Here is a 17,275-nt window from a genome sequence, read left to right as displayed (position 1 = left end):
TTTATTGCTTCTCAGGGATGAACCATCGGGGTCAAGGGAAGAGAAAAACCAGCATGCTGTTGGGACCAAGAGTAGTCATGAGTGTTGAGTTCCAGAGTTATTTGACTTCCTTTGAATGTCTCCCAACAACCACCAACCTCAACACCCTGACATGGCCCTGCAGTTATTTATGACCCCTCTCTAGTGGTTCCATGAAACAGAGGAAATAGGCCTGTTGTCCATGGATTAACTCTCCAGATGTAGTTAATGAGTTCAATACCAAAGAAGGTGTATGTATATATATATACATACACACATATAGCGGTGGCACTGAGGGTTAGGAGATACTTGGAGACCCTTCATCGAAGTAAAAGAAGGTGGCAAAAACAGATTTAATTCAGAAACAAAACATCCTTTCTTTTGGCTTTAATTGCCTCTTTCTTTCTTCAGAAATACCTCATGTCTGTGTAATGATTGGTTCAAGCCTCACTTAAAAAACAAGCCCTTAGAAAGATTCCAGTTCATTGGTTAACAGGAAAGGAAGAAAGCTTGTTCCATGCTGTAAGAAGTTTGATGTAATTGCCCTCCTCTTGGCCTCTTTTTGTCTAAACTGCATACTCCTGCAGTCCTGAGACTCTGCTTGGATTTTCTCCCAATATTTGAATACATAAATATAGGTCTGCAAGTGCTCTGCCCCTGTTTATGAGCCTTTTAAAGATCAAAGAGTCATTTTCGGCTCTTGGGCTTGTCACTTTAAAACATACTTTACCTTTCAACGGGTGGTTCTTTCAGAAAGGTCCATTAGGCTCTTCCCATCTTGTCTTAACACTGAGTCCCACAGTTTGTGGAAAGAAATGCCTTTAATGGACAATCCAACGCTATTCCCAATGTGTTAAGAGGCCCAGCACCTCCCTTTAATGAAGTTGAATTTTAAAAAGCGCAGGTCTGAGCCTCCATGTATATCATTCTGAAGATGCCATAATGCTAACTCAAAATTGGCTGGTCACGCTGACTACAGAAACCATCACAAAGTCAGGAAAAAGATAAAACTTACAAAACACCATTTCACTAGGTGCTGCCAGAACTTGAAGTGTAAGAACGGCTCAGAGTCATGCGCAGCCTGGGGACCTGGTCACATTGCCTAACAGTCATGGTCCTACACTTTACCCTGCGCTTCATTGGCAACAGTTTTACATCCAGCACTGAGCTCACACCTGAACGTTGGGACTGCTGAAGTATTTCTCACACAGACTACAAGATGGTCAGCCAAAACCGAAGGACAAACAAATGCCAGAAACTTTGGAGTTTTATGCATTCCATGACATCATAAACATAATCTAGGTTTTCAAAGACTTGATTCTCAGACGTGTACCAAGCTGCCTGTCTTGATTTATGCATCTGGTAGGTGAAGAGTAGATTTTGAAAGATTCCTGCCTCCAGTAATGACAGACTAGTGTGTTGCAAACACTCCTACAGATAAGAACTAAAAAAAAAGACTTCAAAGGGTGTATGTGTGTGTCTGAGGACATTAAACCAAGGGAAAAGGGACTTAAGGAACCAATATATTAAAAGCATAGAGAGCCTCAAATTATCTCATAAAATGTTTATACATGAGGCTTAGGGCTCAATTGGATAGCACTTGGTGCACCAAAAGATGTGACCAAATAACTGAAAACCAAGAGAAATCACCAATAAAAGAAATGGTCCCACAGGAACTATCAGCTCTGAACTTCAAAACGTGATTAATAAATGCAAAAAAGTTAGATGGTTATGACGTTGATCCTTAGCAAAAGAAAAAGTGGACATTCTACAGCTGAAAATACTTGAACTGAAATGTATATTACAATGAATGTAATAGTAAATGAGAGATAGCTGAAGAGAGGATTAGTGAACTGGAATACAGGTCAAAAGCAATACCCAGACTGAAATACAGAGTTAAGAAAGAAAGCAGTATGTACAGAGCAGAGCACGGGAGATGTAAGGTACATGGTAACAGGTCTGACACACGTGTAACCAAAATTTCAGGGGAACTCTAGCAGAAACTAACACAACAGTGTAAAGCAATTATACTCCAACTAAGTTTTAATTTTTTTTTAATTCCAGGGGAAAAAAATAAAATAGGCAGATACAATATTCAAAGAGATGACACCCAAGAAACTTCCACAACTAATGGCATCAAACCACAGATTTTAAAGTATTTAACAAAAAAAAGCTTACAAGCAGTGTAAATACTAAGAAAAATACACTAGGTACATCCTAGTAAAATTCTTGAAAACCAAAAACAAAAGGTAAGAAACTTACTATCAGCCAGAGAGAGAAGTAAAGACATATTACCTTCAAAAGAACAACTATAAGCCTGACAGATAACGTTTAAACAGAAAAACAAATGATAGGGAATAATGGAGTGGTGTTCCAAGTGCTGGAAGTTGCAAGTGCTGAGAGAAAGTATGCAAGCTTGGAGCGCCTTACTCTTACACTCCTGACTCCTACATGTCAAAATATTATTCTACATGATAGAATAAAGACAGTTTTAGACAAACAAAAACAGAAAATTTGTCCCTAAATAACACTGAAATACAAAGAAAGTGCAAACAGAATTCTCTGGGAAGAATGAAAATGATTCCATACGGAAGCATACAATGGAATGCAAAGCAATGGAAATGGTAACCGTATGGGTGTGAAACGACTTGCGATAATAAAGTCTCGTGAGGCTTAAAAAATATAGAGATGATTAAAATATGTCATGATAATACTAAATACAGAAAGAAACTTAAGGTATCTTAGGATCCTTGCTGTGGATCACAACAAAATGTGGAAAATTCTTAAAGAGATGGGAATACCAGACCACCTGACCTGCCTCTTGAGAAACCTGTGTGCAGGTCAAGAAGCAAAAGTTAGAACCGGACATGGAACAACAGACTGGTTCCAAACTGGGAAAGCAGTATGTCAAGGCTATATATTTTCACCCTGCTTATTTTATTTATATGCAGAGCACATCATGAGAAATGCTGGGCTGGATGAAGCACAGCTGGAATCAAAATTGCCAGGAGAAATATCAATAACCTCAGATATGCAGATGACACCACCCTAATGGCAGAAAGTAAAGAGGAACTAAAGAGCCTCTTGATGAAAGTGAAAGAGGAGAGTGAAAAAGCTGGCTTAAAACTCAACATTCAGAAAATTAAGATCATGACATCCAGTCCCAAAACTTCATGGAAAATAGATGGGGAAACAGTGGAAACAGTCAGAGACTTTATTTTCTTGGGCTCCCAAATCACTGCAGATGGTGACTGCAGCCATGAAATTAAAAGACTCTTGCTCCTTGGGAGACAAGCTATGACCAACCTAGACAGCATATTTGAAAGCAGAGACATTATTTTGCCAACAAAATTTCATCTAGTCAAAGCTATGGTTTCTCCAGTAGTCATGTATGGATGTGAGAGTTGGACTATAAACAAAGCTAAGCACCAAAGAATTGATGCTTTTGAACTGTGGTGTTGGAAAAGACTCTTGAGAGTCCTTTGGACTGCAAGGAGATCAAAGTAGTCAATCCTAAAGGAGGTAAGTCCTGAATATTCAATGAAAGGACTGATGCTGAAGCTGAAAGTAATACTTTGGACACCTGATGCAAAGAACTGACCTCTTGGAAAAGACCCTGATGCTGGGAAAGATTGAAGGCAGGAGGAGAAGGAGATGACAGAGGATGAAATGGTTGGATGGCATCACTAACTGGATGGACCTGAGTTTGAGCAAGCCCCGGGAGTTAGTGATAGACAGAGAAGCCTGGCGTGCTGCAAACCATGGGGTCACAAAGAGCTGGACACAACTAAGTGACTGAACAGAACTGAGAATCCTTGCATCATTCATGAGTGAGTAAAAATTCTAATTTAAAGTAAGTTTTAATATCACTGGTTCCAAATAGGAAAAGGAGTACGTCAAGGCTGTATATTGCCACCCTGCTTATTTAACTTCTATGCAGAGTATATCATGAGAAACGCTGGGCTCGAAGAAGCATGAGCTGGAATCAAGATTGCAGGGAGAAATATCAATAACCTCAGACATGCAGATGACACCACCCTTATGGCAGAAAGTGAAGAGGAACTAAAGAGCCTCTTGATGAAAGTGAAAGAGGAGAGTAAAAAGGTTGCTTAAAGCTCAACATTCAGAAAATGAAGATCATGGCATCCGGTCCCATCACTTCATGGCAAATAGATGGGGAAACAATGGAAACAGTGTCAGACTTTATTTTTTGGGGCTCCAAAATCACTGCAGATGGTGACTGCAGCCATGAAATTAAAAGACGCTTACTCCTTGGAAGGAAAATTATGACCAACCTAGAGAGCATCTTCAAAAGCAGAGACATTACTTTGTCAACAAAGGTCCATCTAGTCAAGGCTCTGGTTTTTCCAGTGGTCATGTATGGATGTGAGAGTTGGACTGTGAAGAAAACTGAGCGCTGAAGAATTGATGCTTTTGAACTGTGGTGTTGGACAAGATTCTTGAGAGTCCCTTGGACTGCAAGGAGATCCAGCCAGTCCATCCTAAAGGATATTAGTCCTGGGTGTTCATTGGAAGGACTGATGTTGTAGCTGAAACTCCAATACTTTAGCCACCTGATGCGAAGAACTGACTCATTTGAAAAGACCCTGATACTGGGAAAGATTGAGGGCAGGAGGAGAAGGGGATGACAGAGCATGAGATGATTGGATGGCATCACCGACTCGATGGACATGAGTTTGGGTAAACTCTGGGAGTTGGTGATGGACAGGGAGGCCTGGCGTGTTGTGGTTCCTCGGGCGGCAAAGAGTCAGACACAACTGAGCAACTGAACTGAACTGAATGTCAAAGATGCATGTTGTAAGCTAGGATTCCTCAATGGCTCAGCAGGAAAAGAATCCACCTGCAATGCAAGAGACCCAGGTTCCATCCCTGGGTTGGGAAGATCCCCTGGAGGAGGGCTTGGCAACCCACTCGCATATTCTCGCCTGGAGAGGTCCATGGACAGAGGAGCCTGGAGGGCTACAGTCCCAAGGGTAGCAAAGAGTTGACGGGACTGAGCAACTGAGCGTGCCTGCACACAACCACATAATATAAGGCCTGACAGTTGGGGTTTTATTTTTTCACTATTGTCATGCGAGCGTCCTACTTAAGTTTTTGATTGTTGAGGCATCTACTTCAAAGATAGCTATCTCAAATAAACAAATTGCCAGCCAGGGACTAGATAAAGAGTCAGGCCGCCCTCCCCCAGAAGTTTCTTTTGTCTTCAAGATCTCTGGTTCACTTGGATAACTATTTGTTGTAATTGTTTTTCCCTTCCTATGCTTTAATTCTCACTCTTAGTTTTTGAATTCACCAATAAGGAATGAACCTGCAAAACCCTAAGCCCCCAATCTTGACTCCAATAAAAGCCAGGCCTGCTTGCTCATTCTCTCTCCTCCTCCCTCATACCCACCTCACTGTGTAGCCCCAGGCATGCCATGTACCCTCCAAGAGTTGGGACTGATAGATCTTACCTCTTTTTTCAAAGTTTCCAAATGGTTGCTGCTGAGGGCATCTTGCAGTCATAATGAGAAGAACTGGTCCAGCTACATCATTGGTTCTGAAAGGGAAGATGTCTGCAGGGGGCTGGACATGGACCCAGGTGAGTGTCCTCAGGAATTTCTAGCTGGTATTATCACTACCATAAGCTGTGCTCTGCTCAGTACTTTCAGCTGTTTCAGACTCTTTGCAACCCCATGGACTGTAGCCCTCAAGCCCTCCTCTGTCCATGGGATTCTCCAAGCAAGAATACTGGAGTGGGTTGCCGTGCCCTCCTCCAGGGCATCTTCCCCACCCAGGGATCAACTCCATATCTCTTTCATCTCCTGCATTGCAGGCAGTTTCTTTACCCTCTGAGCCACCTGGGAAGCCCATCCATAAGCTGAGTCAGGTGCAAATAACCAGAGTAAAAAGAGCAAAAAAAGGTATAACCAACAGAGTAAAAGAATAATAAGAAATAATTATTCCAAATAAAGTAGGAAATGTAGCTGCTTAAGGAAAACTTAGCAGCTTAAAACAACAAAGCATCTGATGTCTCACAGTTGCTGTGGGTCAGGAATTTGGAAGCAGCTTAGCTAAATGGCTCTAGTTCAGAACCTCTCATGAGGTTGCCATCAGGATGTCAGCCAAAGATGCTTCATGGTAACTCATGCCTGAAGCTATAGGCAGGAGGCCTCAGTTCTTTAAAAGGATAGAAGTAGATATACCGCATGAAAACACTAACCAAAAGGAAGAACATGTAGCCATATTAACATCAAAATTTGTTTGAAGGCAAGAAGCATTACCAGGTTAAAAGGAACATTTCATAATGATACTAGCATTCTGTAGTGAAATGGTTTATCCTCCAAGAAATATATGCATGTGTGAGGTTAGTGGCTCAGTTGTGTCCGACTCTTTGCACCCCCTTGGACTATAGCCTGCCAGGCTCCTCTGTCCATGGGATTCTCCAGGCAAGAATACAGGAGTGGGTTGCCATTTCCTCCTCAAGGAAATCTTCCCGATCAGGGATCAAACCAGCATTTCCCACATCTACTGCAGGCAAGTAGATGCTTTTACACCTGGGATATTAAGTAGATGAAAGATATTAAGAACAAATCTATGCTAATTAATGTGAAAATTTCAATAAATGAAAAAATTCCTAGAAAAATCAGTTCAGTTCAGTCACTCAGTTGTGTCCGACTCTTTGCGACCCCATGAACCTCAGCACGCCAGGCCTCCCTGTCCATCACCAACTCCCGGAGTTCACTCAGACTCACGTCCATCAACTCAGTGATGCCATCCAGCCGTCTCATCCTCTGTCGTCCCCTTCTCCTCCTGCCCCCAATCCCTCCCAGCATCAGAGTCTTTTCCAGTGAGTCAGCTCTTTGCATGAGGTGGCCAAAGTACTGGAGTTTCAGCTTTAGCATCATTCCTTTCAAAGAAATTCCAGGGCTGATTTCCTTCAGAATGGACTGCTTGGATCTCCTTGTAGTCCAAAGACTCTCAAGAGTCTTCTCCAACACCACAGTTCAAAAACATCAATTCATCGGCGCTCAGCTTTCTTCACAGTCCAACTCTCACATCCATACATGACCACTGGAAAAACCATAGCCTTGACTAGACGGACCTTTGTTGGCAAAGTAACGTCTCTGCTTTTGAATATGCTATCTAGGTTGGTCATAACTTTCCTTCCAAGGAGTAAGTGTCTTTTAATTTCATGGCTGCATTCACCATCTGCAGTGATTTGGGAGCCCAAAAAAATAAAGTCTGACACTGTTTCCACTGTTTCCCCATCTATTTCCCATGAAGTGATGGGACCAGATGCCATGATCTTCGTTTTCTGAATGTTGAGCTTTAAGCCAACTTTTTCACTCTCCTCTTTCACTTTCATCAAGAGGCTTTTTAGGTCCTCTTCACTTTCTGCCATAAGGGTGGTGGCATCTGCATGTCTGAGGTTATTGATATTTCTCCCAGCAATCTTGATTCCAGCTTGTGCTTCTTCCAGCCCAGCATTTCTCATGATGTACTCTGCATAGAAGTTAAATAAGCAGGGTGGCAATATACAGCCTTGACGTACTCCTTTTCCTATTTGGAACCAGTCTGTTGTTCCATGTCCAGTTCTAACTGTTGCTTCCTGACCTGCACACAGGTTTCTCAAGAGGCAGGTCAGGTGGTCTGGTATTCCCATCTCTTTCAGAATTTTCCACAGTTTCTTGTGATCCACACAGTCAAAGGCTTTGGCATAGTCAATAAAGCAGAAATAGATGTTTTTCTGGAACTCTCTTGCTTTTTTGATGATCCAGCAGATGTTGGCAATTTGGTCTCTGGTTCCTCTGCCTTTTCTAAAACCAGCTTGAACATCTGGAGTTCACAGTTCACATATTGCTGAAGCCTGGCTTGGAGAATTTTGAGCATTACTTTACTAGTGTGTGAGATGAGTGCAATTGTGCAGTAGTTTGAGCATTCTTTGGCATTGCCTTTCTTTGGGACTGGAATGAAAACTGACCTTTTCCAGTCCTGTGGCCACTGCTGAGTTTTCCAAATTTGCTGGTATATTGAGTGCAGTACTTTCACAGCATCATCTTTCAGGATTTGGAATAGCTCAACTGGAATTCCATCACCTCCACTAGCTTTGTTTGTAGTGATGCTTTCTAAGGCCCACTTGATTTCACATTCCAGGGTGTCTGGCTCTAGGTCAGTGATCACACCATTGTCATTATCTGGGTTGTGAAGCTCTTTTTTGTACAGTTCTTCTGTGTATTCTTGCCACCTCTTCTTAATATCTTCTGCTTCTGTTAGGTCCATACCATTTCTGTCCTTTATCAAGCCCATCTTTGCATGAAATATTCCTTTGGTATCTCTAATTTTCTTGAAGAGATCTCTAGTCTTTCCCATTCTGTTGTTTTCCTCTATTTCTTTGCATTGATCGCTGAGGAAGGCTTTCTTATCTCTCCTTGCTTTGGAACTCTGCATTCAGATGTTTATATCTTTCCTTTTCTCCTTTGCTTTTCGCTTCTCTTCTTTTCACAGCTATTTGTAAGGCCTCCTCAGACAGCCATTTTGCTTTTTTGCATTTCTTTTCCGTGGGGATGGTCAAATACAGCCTACCAAAACTGACATAAGAAAAAATGAAAACTCTAAATAGATCTCATGTCTAATTAAGTAATTGGCTCCATGATTTAAAAGCTTCCCATAAACAAAACTCCAAGCCCATATATTTCATTGGTAAAAAATTTGTACATAATGTTGCTATTAATTCCTTAAGATTAATAGCACCAACTATACACAGACTTTTTCAGAGGGAAAAAGAAAACACGTTTCCCACCTCATTTTATGAAACCAGCATGACCTTGACACCAAAACCCAACAAGAACATTGCAAAAAAAAAAAAAAAGGCAAATTACAAACCAATTTTACTCACAAGCCCAGAGGCAGAAAAGTTTAGCAAATAGTATAAAATTGAATTCAGCAATATAGAAAAGGATAATATATCAGATAAAGTTGGGTTTGCTCCAAAAATCCAATCTGGCTTACCATTCAATAATCAGTTGATCTATTAGATTAGTATGATGCATGGTTTATTTATGCAATAGTACACTAGACTTCCCTGGTGGCTCAGACGGTAAAGTGTCTGTCTATCAATGTAGGAAATCTGGGTTCGATCCCTGGGTCGGGAAGATTCCCTGGAGAAGGAAATGGCAGCCCGCTCCAGTATTCTTGCCTAGAAAATCCCATGGATGGAGGAGCCTGGTGGGCTGCAGTCCATGGGGTCGCAAAGAGTTGGACACGACTGAGCGACTTCACTTCACTTCACTTCATACTATGCAGTAGTGAAAACCAATAAACATCTGCTTCTTCCTCACAAACATAAGGTTAAGAAGCTAAAAAACATACTGGATGATTTCATCTACATAAAGTCCAAAAATAAGTAAAAAGGTCAGGATAACTGTTCCCGAGAGTGGGGTCCAGCTGTTTGTTGCCCAAAAGCCAATAAAGAGCAAGGTTGGTGGAAAGGAAAGTTCGATTTATTTTGGAGCCCAGCAATGAGGGATTCAGAGGTGAATGGGAGCAAATTCTCATTCAAAGGCCAACAAATCTCCTCAGACAATCAGGGGCAAGAGCTTTAAAATGAGAATTTCTGGGGTAATTGTTGGAGGGAAGCCGCTACATGCAGAAACAGCACAGTCAGCTCTGACAGTGTTCTTGAAATTGGTCATTGGTGGTCTGACCAGCATCGTCTTGATTGTTTTCAGTACAGTTACCCTTCAGTCTTACTGTCAATTTGTTCCCATATCTTTGAGTCCAGTTCTCGGAACTGTTGCAGCTTATGTTATGGCTACCATCTTGTTACTACATAACTATCTACTTCCACCTGGCAAAGGTTTCAGTATCTATAAAACAGCCCATGGGTTATGGCTCAAAATATTATCTATAGCCCTTGAGAAGGAACTAAAAGTCCTTGACTTTGCTTAATGACTAAACTATTTTTTTTTTCCTGTTTGACTGCTTTCCTTTGCTTCTGCTTTTTCTCACTTCTCTGATTAAACTTATTCTTTAGCTAAAGGTTTTGCACAGACAAAAGGCAGGCTGAGGACATGGCCCACCATGTCCTCAGGGGTCGGAGGGAGGACCATAGCATCTGGATCTTTCTTATGACTACCTCTAGGAAAAAAGAAGGGCAGGGTGAGTGGGTGGGGGCATAGGAGAGGCATCTTGAATATTGAATAATGTTCAATTTCTGATGTGGATAATTACATTAAAATGTTTCATTTTGTAATAATTCATCAAGTTGATTCACAAATTATGATTTGTCTATCTTTTTCTGTATCTGTGTGTGTGTGTCCTCAGGCACTCCCAACTCTTTGCAACCCTGTGGACTGTAGCCCTCCAGGCTCCTCTGTCCAGGGGGATTCTCCAGGCAAGGATACTGGAGTGGGTTTCCATGCCCTCCTCCAGGGGATCTTCCAGACCCAGGGATCAAACCCATGTCTCTTATGTCTCCTGCACTGGCAGGCAGGTTCTTTACCACTAGAGCCACCCAGGAAGCCTGTACTTCAATGTAAAAAAAAGTCTAAATGGATTTGAATGCCAGAACCAAAAGCTAACATTTGGATACCCCAAACCTAATAAACCAAGTTTGACCAAACCAAAACTGCATAAGAGTTTAAAATTCAAAAACATGTATTTATACTTAGTTGATCTTCACTGGATTCAGTCATCAGAGGTAGTATAGGGTATGGAAGAGGACACTACTATTATCCCGGGTAGACAGATGAGGAAACTGAAATATTGAAAAGCTCAGTGACTCATCCAAGATGATACAGCTGCAATCACAATGCCAAGTCATCCAGAGCCATCCAAAATTGACCATATTTTCCTCTTGGAGTCTAATTTAACTAAACTTATTTAATGATATTCATGAACATGGCTACACAGATCCCATTGCTTTTAAAAGCTGGATCATCCTGTGTGGAATCATGGATGGAGTACATAGATTTTGAGTACCCTGTTATAAATTAACTGTGTAAACTTCATTGCCCTAAGCACTGATTTCCTAATCTACAAAGTGGAATTAATAATATGCGTCTCAATAGGATTTGGGGGAAGAGTAAATTTGTTGTTGTTGTTCAGTCACTCGGTCATGTCAGACTCTTTGTGACCACGTGGATTACAGCAAGTCAGGCTTCCTTATCCTTCACTCTCTCCTGGAATTTGCTCAAACTCATGTCCATTGAGTTGGTGATGCTATTCAACCGTCTCATCCTCTGTCTTCCCCTTCTCTTCCTGCCCTCAAGCTTTCCCAGCATCAGAGTCTTTTCCAATGAGTCTGCTCTTTGCCTTAAGTGGCCAAAGTATCAGAGCTTCAGCTTTAGCAATTAGATGACACAGAAAATTGCCTAGCATGTGCCTGAACGCAGCTGGTGCACAGTTAGGTTCTTTCTACGCCTCCCTCCCCACCGCCAACTTCGTAAGGGGAGTGAGTCATCTGCCTCAAGGAGATCAATCCTAAAAGCTCTCAAACAACTGTGGGATAAGGCATAGAGGGACACCCGAGTTTATCTAATCCTGCAGAAGCCCTTGCAGATAAACCAGCTTATTCAAGGCCATTACTTAGTCAGGCACAAGCTAGCCTTAACAGCTAAGTCTAAAATCTACCGAGGCTCCCCAAACTCAGATAAATCTATCCCCACCCCACCCCTACCATTATGACCAACCTTTTTTTCCCTCTGTTTCTGCTTTTATCCCAGCTTTTCTCAGGCAAGGGTGAGACATGCAACCTCTATAGAAATCCCTCCAGATCAGCCTGTGGGAATAGAGGGTCAATCCCAGGCAGAAGCAATCCCTCCCTCCCCTTTTCTTCCATCGCCTCCTACCTTTAATCTTTCTGTATGCACGGTCGCATGTCACTGTGATCACTTGCTAGTTTACTCACCGTCTTCTCTTGGGAGGGTGTCCCAGGTGGTTCAGTGGTAAAAGAATCCGCCTGCCCATGTAGTAGACACAGGAGAAGCGGGTTCAACCTGGGTCGGGAAGATCTCCTGGAGGATAAAATGGCAATCCCACCCCAGTACTCTTGCCTGGAGAATCCCATGGACATAGGAGCCTGGTGGGCTACAGTCCATGGGGTCGCAGCATTAGACAAGACTGAGCCACTGAGGGTACACACTTTTCTTGGGAAATGAGAGAGGACAAGTTCTGCGTGGTATTTATTTTTACAGGCCTACTACCAAAAACACACAGTAAGCCTCAAAAAAAAAAATTATAGGAAGAAGAAAGGAAAGAAGGAAGGAAGGGAGGGAAGTGAAGGAAGGAATAGAGGGAGGGAGAAAGGAATATAAATTAATTTGGGGGCAAAGGAAGCAAGGTTTCTCTTTAAACACTCTAGCCTCTTTCCCTGCTACCCTGTCTTTCTCCTCCCACTGCCTCTCTCACCCCACTGCAGCTCCCAAGTTGGGCAGTACTTTTTCCATTTTCCAGTGTTCTCTTATCCTATCTCACTCTCAGGAAAAGGCCCAAGGCCAGTGATTTACCTGCTAGTGTGTTAGAAGTCAGTCTGGTTTTATTTTTCCTGCTGTGGTGTGGGATATACATTTCAAGTATCCCATGGGATTACCAGAGGCATGTTCCCTGGCTAAGGGAAGGAAGGTGAAGAGCATATGGGGTTGGGGACCAGGACCCTTCCCAATGAACTTAACCCTTGTGTAAGTCACAAGGAAAACGAGACCCGAGGGGCTGACTTAACCTCAAAGCCCTTGAACTTCATTTCCTGTTTGTCTTCTCAGACCTTCCTCCTCCTCCCACACAGTTTCCTCCCAGGCCACCTGTTCCTTGGAGACTCTGCTCAGATGCCTCCATCTCTCCCCACAGGTGTCACTGTGTGTCGGGTGAGTAGTCAGCTCACTTGGGTTCTGCCGCTGAACACAGCCATGTGGTCCAGCCATCTTCCAGCCTCACAGTTGAGTCAGTCTGGATGGTATGATGACGCCATCATCACTGTGCACATTTGCTGCGCGTGGGCTGTTCTGTGGTTTTTGTGGCATTGTCTTCCCAGTCTCTGCCATCAGAGCCTGGGGCCAAGTAATCAGTTCAACTCTGGCTAGTCCTGGGCTTCACGATTGCTTCTTTGTCCGGTGCGTGTCTGTGTCCTTACCCTTCAGCAAAAGGTGGATGTTTTGGAACCATTTTCTGGCATCCTACCATGGGGAGAGAGTCTGGGGGCACTTACTGAAACACAAAAGCAGCTGAAGCCCACCCAGCTGTGGCTTAGGGCCACCCACGATCACAGGGCCATTTGAGGTAGATGTTGAGGCTCCGTTCACTGAAGTGGGAAGGATTCAGGTACAGGCTTTTCACCAATGGATCTACAGGGAAGTGATAAGCAGGGCTCACATTTTCCCTTCAAGGCTCAAGTCTACCCAGTGGACACTACTGCCCATGGGTGATTTAATTAAAAGGGGCACACCACACACACACACACGTTTTTGGTAAGGGGATGGGCACTCACCAAAAAGAGGCAGCGTAACTTCTCTGACCCAAGGGCAAGGCTATATTCATTCGTGCATCCCTGTGGCTCAGTTACTTCAGTCGTGTCTGACTCTTTTGCGGCCCCATAGACTGTAGCCCATCAGGCTCCTCTTTCCATGGAATTCTCCAGGCAAGCATACTGGGGTGGGTTGCCATTCCCTTCTCCAGGGGATCTTTCCAACCCAGAGATCGAACACACATCTCCTGCACTGGCAGGCGGGTTTTTTTTTACCACTGAACCACCTGGGAAGCCCTCTCTTTGTCCATCCCATATTTTATACCAAGTGTACGCTTCCAAGAGGGCAAAGACTATGTCCTCTATGTCTTTGAGTTACAAGATAAAGATTTTAGATATGTATTAATTTTTAGAGATGCACTGTTAGCACATTGACAATATGCCAACCAAAAAGACAACTGAGACAAAACAGACCAAAAATCCCTTCCATGGTGGATGCTCTCTTCTCCATTGCTGCCTTGTCCTCCCCACGATTCTCTTCCTTTGTTCCCATAGAAACTAAAGAGAGGTGTTACACAGAGTACAGAGATCAGAGTCCAATGTTCTAAAGTAATCCCGAAAGAAGGCCAAGCCCAAGTCAGGCATGATGGGTTGAGAAGAGCACAGATAAGAGCTAGATGACCATTTCCCTAGAGGTTGGCGAGGGCCTGCCCCAGCTAGGGAATGAAAATGTAAGGGAGAATGTTGTGGGTGTTTAGGGAGGTCTCCTGTGGCCTACCCATGGTGAGCCTGGAACCCACTCATTCCAGCAGCCAACTGTTTCATTTTCAGGAATTTTGTGAATGGCTTGACCTTGGTAGCTTGAAACTGGTCAGGGTGGGAGTTTTCACACCCCTGAAAACAACAATTGATACAAATGGGTTCCTCTCTGCATGCCCTTCCCCCCCAGATAAGAGCCAGTTGTTAGACATTAACCAACACAGTGGAGCCTGCAACCTCACAGGCTCCCACCACCCTCCAAAGCAGTTGAGTAGAAGAGGCAGCAGAGCCAATGTGGGGGCTAGGGTAGGGGTAGCTAAATAGAAGCCAAAAGGCTCAGAGAGCATCAGAGGAGTGTCACAGGGCCTCAGTCAGGACAAGAGGAAACAGAGTCATGTGCTGATGTCTAGAGACCTGAGTGGGGCCACAGACTCATAAAATGACTAATCGTTTTAATCATTATTTGAAATAACTTACCCCAAAAATGGGCCATAATGCCTTCCCTGATGGCTCAGATAAAAGAATCTGCCTGCAATGCAGGAGGTGCAGGAGACATGGGTTCGATCCCTGGGCCAGGAAGATTCCCAAAGGAGGAAATAGAAACCCACTTCAGTATTCTTGCCTGGAGAATCCTATGGACAGAGGTGCCTGGCAGGCTATAGTCCATGGGGTCGCAAGAATCGGACACGACTTAATGACTAAACCACCACCACCAGTATTCTTGCCTGGAAAATCCATGGACAGAGGAGTCTGGTAGGCTACAGTCTATGGGGTCGTGAAGAGTCAGACATGAATGAGCAACTGAGTGCAATGGTATGGCGTGAACCAAAGGTTATGATTAATCCAATTCTGCACACCTGAGACCCAGAAGAAGAAAAAGAAGGAGGTGAATAAAGACACGGCTTGTGCTGGTTGCCTGGGGGCAGCCATTTGGGGCCCACAGACCTCTCAGTGGAAGCCATGGAGGGCAGGGAAGTGACAAGATGCTATGATTCTAGCCAGAGGCTGCCCAGGAAGGGAAGGAAAGGCAGACTTCCCAAGCACGGTCCCCAAACAATCAAGTTACAGCTTTTTAATATATTTTTTGCTTTGCTATATTATTATCATGTGATCTATTGAAAAAGAAGAAAAAAAAATACAGTTTCATTTCTGCACACCTGAGTTTGAGGCTTGTTAAAAATTCCTACCTCCTCCACCTGTGTCCTCCACATTGAGATGCTCAGGGAGTGTTTTCCGATTGACTGATTCTGATCTACTGAGTCATGAGCATGACATTCTTCCATTGAATAAGAATGTGATGAGAATCTAAGCTGTGCCCGACCCCGCCTGAGAAGCATGAGCTGATCTATTGATGAATACATGATGCAGATACCCATCCCTCTGGTGGTGGCTTCAGTTCTTAAGGTAGAAAGAAAAAAATTATTTCAGTAAATACTTGTTGGGAAGGTGACTCCCAATCTGGAGACTCAAGGCTGCCTGAAATTCAGAGGCTGTCCTCAGGACCCTTGTGGACTGCTTGAACGAAGCAGCCAAGACAAGGATAAGCGCAACAGTGTGGCAAGAGATGTGTCCAGGGGTGCTCGGGGGGCCCGGAAGAAGGCTGTCCTTCACTGGAGTGTCCAGGGAAGACTTCCTGCAGGAGAGGGGTGATGGGAGAAGGGGTCCCAGGCAGAGAGGAGCTGGATCAGCCATGTGGCTCAGGGAGGAGTGGCGGGTGGACCCGTGTCCTTCCTGGGGTCCCACCCACGCTGATCCTCTGGGAGGCCATGGCCCTCCAGGGGACTGTAGGGAAGATATCCTCAACCTCGGTGATCGGGGCCCAGGCCAAGTCAGGGGCAGTGAAAGCAAAACGGGGCTCCACCAGGACCAGGGCCAAAGAAAGGTCCCCTTGCACCCAGTAAGAGCCTAGGCCAGGTAGGCAGGCACCCCTCAACCCCAGGCCCAGCAGCTCTGCCAAGCTCCCTGGGAGCTGCCGGCCCTGCTGCAGAGGGTTTAGGGAGATGGTCCCCGGCATCTGCAGACTCCTGCCCCCAGAGCCTCCTCTCCTCAGTGCCCATGGGAAATGTGCCCACCCTAGATCTCGTCCCTCTCCCCATTCCCAGGGTCAACACTGCTTGTAGCCGCCGGCACGACTGGCTGCTCAGTGGCTTTGTAGGAACAGCCCCTGAGCTTGTGTTATGTGGCGTCCTTCTCATCTCATTTGAATCCCACGACAATCTGCGAGGTCGTCACCCTCTATTCTTTGCACAGATGAGACACTGAAACTCGAAAGGGTTAACTGGCTCCTGGTCTCAGGGACACTGAGTGGCAAAGCCAGGGTTCAGTTCTAGGGCCTTTATTTCCAAGCCAGGGAACTCAGCCTAGAAGGGAAGGTCTGTCTGTCCCTTCACTTGCCCAACGGGTGGGCCATCCAAGCTTAATCCCAACCACTTGGGGCGAGCTCCTCCCATGCCCACGCATCCCCCCTCCCTAATCCAAGGCCAGCCCCACCCTCTCCCCTGAGCTTGGCTGGATCAGATTAGCAAAAGCAACAGCCCTCACAAGATTGCCCCAGTTGGCTCCAGCAATTAATTAAGAGCCGTCTGGGAGCCTCCAAAGGGCCTGCAAGCTCCAGCAAGACATGGCACACATAGCTGAATCCAAAATATTTGCTGTGTTTTTCCCCTTGCTGGGGAACCAGTCCTTACCTGTTACCTGAACCTGATTAAATTTTAAGCCGTTCATTCTCCGTGCCAACTGTGAACCAGCCGGTCGGTCACATGGAAGATGGGGGAGACGGCTGGAAACTTGACAGTGATAATACCTGATGGATCAATACATGGTTGTTCACTGGCTATACCTTGAAGCACCCAGGACCCGCCTCAGGCACTGCCCATTCTGGTCAGCAGTGCGGCCTGAACATTAGAGCCCCAGCCACACAAGAGCCCACAGGTGCTGCCCAGAGGGGTCTACGGGCAGGGCCGCTTTGTGGCCAAGATGGCAGCCCCCTTGATCCTACTGGCTATTGTCCCACTGGCCTCCCACTGTCTTAGAAAGTTC

This window comes from Bos javanicus, chromosome 1, assembly GCF_032452875.1.
Source record: "Bos javanicus breed banteng chromosome 1, ARS-OSU_banteng_1.0, whole genome shotgun sequence".
Classification (NCBI taxonomy): Eukaryota; Metazoa; Chordata; class Mammalia; order Artiodactyla; family Bovidae; genus Bos; species Bos javanicus.
This window is presented reverse-complemented; position numbering follows the sequence as displayed.